Source organism: Bison bison, unplaced genomic scaffold, assembly GCF_000754665.1.
Source record: "Bison bison bison isolate TAMUID 2011002044 unplaced genomic scaffold, Bison_UMD1.0 scf7180017864061, whole genome shotgun sequence".
Lineage (NCBI taxonomy): Eukaryota > Metazoa > Chordata > Mammalia > Artiodactyla > Bovidae > Bison > Bison bison.
Genome location: NW_011494633.1, coordinates 3302253 through 3305199, shown reverse-complemented (window position 1 = coordinate 3305199; position 2947 = coordinate 3302253). Strand labels below are relative to the sequence as shown.

The following is a 2947-nucleotide window of genomic DNA, read 5'->3' as shown; positions in this document are numbered from 1 at the left end:
GGCCATTTCCTTCTCCAGTGAATGAAAGTGAAAAGTGAAAGGGAAGTCTCTCAGTTGTGTCCGACTCTTCACGACCCCATGGACTGCAGCCTACCAGGCTCCTCCGTCCATGGGAGTTTCCAGGCAAGAGGACTGGAGTGGGGTGCCATCGCCTTCTCCATCCTATTATGGGCTGCAGTCAAAAAAATGGAAAAACACTGCTACACATAAATTAATTATTATTGGAATAGTAAATTCACTGAGAACAGCGCCCCTGGTTTCATTCACTACTATGTCCCTAGAATCTGAAAGTGTCTAGTATACAATAGCACAATAAATGTTGAAAGACTGGGTGATCTATCTGGTCCCAACTTAACTTTCCAAAGGTATTAATCCAACAGTATTCCTTATTGTCATTTACAGAGGACAACACACGCTCATGCCTGAGCCTGTGCTCATGATATTCTCTCAGAGTAACAAAAATTTCCTCCTGTTCTCAACTCACGCCTTTTTACTACTTTGCACTCTCTTATATAAAACTGTGATGAGATGCATAAAGTCTACAAGTGTAAGAGAAAAATGATATATTAAATCTGAATAAGCAGTACATGAAAAAGTAGAGTTCTACATCATACATTTTAAGTTTTAGTTCAGTTATGAGATACATTTATCTAAGAATTTAATATACCATCTTAACATTTAAAAGCTCTTTTGGAGGATGACTTAAATTAATTTTTAATAAAATTAAAAATGAGAAATACTCAATTAAAAATGAGAAATCTGATCTATTACCTTAATCTCTTTATAGGCATTTATACTGACAGAGGTACCAAAATCATATCATTTATTATTCTTTTCATAAATAGAACATACAAAAGTCTGAAGTCATCACTAAGGACTGAAAGTCAGGAGTTTGAGTACTACAAATCAACTACCTTTGCAATCCTTAAGTCATTCTGTGCCTCATCCACAGATAAGCTAATCTAAAGACTCAAAATGTTTGGGAAAAAACGGACTATCATCATCACTGGCTTTGGCAACTGTTTTCAGAGGCTGAGCAGAATGTTTATACAGATTGACCTTTTTAAAGTTTCCATATATTAAGCACTTGCTACATTCCAGAAACTGGACTTTATTCATTTACATAAATGTTTGCACCATCTTCATATTTTTGGGAAAAAAAATTATCATTTGCTTGGAATTATTTTCTTCCCCCTCTGGCTGTTTTTCAAGGAATTTTTAAAAATCCTGTACTTTATGTGGTATTATTTGCTGGCACACCACAGAAGGGTCTCTTCTCTCTCTTCTTTTATTTACATTATTACCCAAGATTGATACATAGTTTCCTGTGCTATATAGTAAGAACCTTATTGTTGATCTATTTTATACATCTACTAATCTTTCCCTTGAAAAAAAGCCACACATACTTTCTATCATTTGATTTATAAGATTCTTTTTCGTATTCAATTATAGGTAAGCAAGTAAAATCACTTCCAAATATCATGACACTAAAAAAACTCCGCTTTTCAATTCTCACTTCAAATATCTCATACTACCTACTAATTAGCCATCTTTGGTAACCCCTAATTATTCCAGAGTTCACAATCTTGAGAACTTGTCTTCTTTAGCAGAACTCCTTTCATTAACATTATCCCCACCAGCGGCCAAACAGTGGAAAAGTTCCAACTTCTGCAATTTTAGAGTGGGGGGAGGGGAAGAATACACCTGACAGTATTCGCTTGTTTTTCCATCCATTTACTAGCTCTCAGAACCCAAAATACTTAAGTTCCAATGCTTTTTCAGGCTTCAACCTTTACAACCGTAAAAAAGTGTTAAGTATTTCTGAACAGGAATGTTAAACTTAAAAGTAATATTTTAGTTGGCATAAATATAGTACATAATACTAACTGAAGATGTGATTTTTAGAACGAGAAAAACAGCAGTGTTGGTCTCTGGCTACAAAAGATAAACACTGGTTTTTCTGCTTCCATCCTAGCCTGCCAAAAGCTTTAACTGATCTTTGGGGTGCTGTGACTCAAGAGTCCTAGAGTGTGTCTTCAGTCAGAACGCGAAACGCGCCCTACAAGGCGCCTAAAAGTTTTACCCAATTTATATCACATTCTCCCAAACCTCTGGGTCTCTTCCACTTCCAGTCGTTCCAACCACACTGGTTCCCAGCTCTCGCGAAAGCATGGGCTTTAGACTTATCCCCAAAGCGCTTCCTAAATCCAAGTTGAGGCCCACAATTCCCCGCCCGTCCTAAGGCGCCGGGAGAGAAACGAATGGTCTAAGAAAAGAAACCTCGCACTGCTCCACCCAACAGGTGGGAATGAGAAGGGATGGACAGCTGGGCCGCGAGGCCAAGTCAGGCCTCAAAACAGGGCGGGAGAGGGAGGCCGCAGCCCCAGCGCGGCCTGAAACGAGGCAGGCCCCTTCCAGACCAGCGTATCAGACGCCCCCCCCCCCCTACCCCCCACCCTCGGCTAATTCCAAGGCGCCCGCCCCAGCTGACCTGACGATGGATGCCACTGAATTCCATGAGCCACAGTCTGGGCCAGCTGAGTCGAAGATGGCACTTTAACACTCTCCGTCCCCACAAACACAGCAGTCGCCACCAGCACCACAGCCTCCTCCTCGAGAGCACGGCGCGCATGCGTCAGAGCCCCTGGAGGCGAGGGAGTCACGTGGCTGCGCAGGACGCAGGTCTCGCCCTCCGCGAGAGGTGGACCGGGCAGGCCCCGCCCTGCTGCTTTGAGGGCCCGGCCGCTGTTCCTATGCGGCGTTCCCGCGGCGTTCCCTCCACTTGGACTTCCCAAACAAAAAGCGGGTCCTTAGGGCTTTTCGTACCTCAGATCTTAAACACAGACAGCGCCCCACCCCGCCAAAGAAAATGCTGTTATTCTTTTTTGGGCAAACAACTGCCTAAAACTCACCCCTCTACCTAAAAATGGACAGAAATTCAGCCTTA

General features: G+C 42.5%; 1 protein-coding gene across 4 annotated transcripts in view; it reads right to left on the bottom strand.

Moving 5' to 3' along the window:
* Positions 1 to 2650, bottom strand: part of PRPF39 (pre-mRNA processing factor 39) — a 35232-nt gene extending 32582 nt beyond the window's left edge. For all 4 annotated transcript variants that reach the window (XM_010836125.1, XM_010836123.1, XM_010836124.1 and 1 more), the window contains exon 1: positions 2492 to 2650. The gene's annotated coding sequence lies outside the window, so the exon portion shown is untranslated. The remainder of the gene's footprint in view (positions 1 to 2491) is intronic.
* Positions 2651 to 2947: the final 297 nt, after the last annotated feature.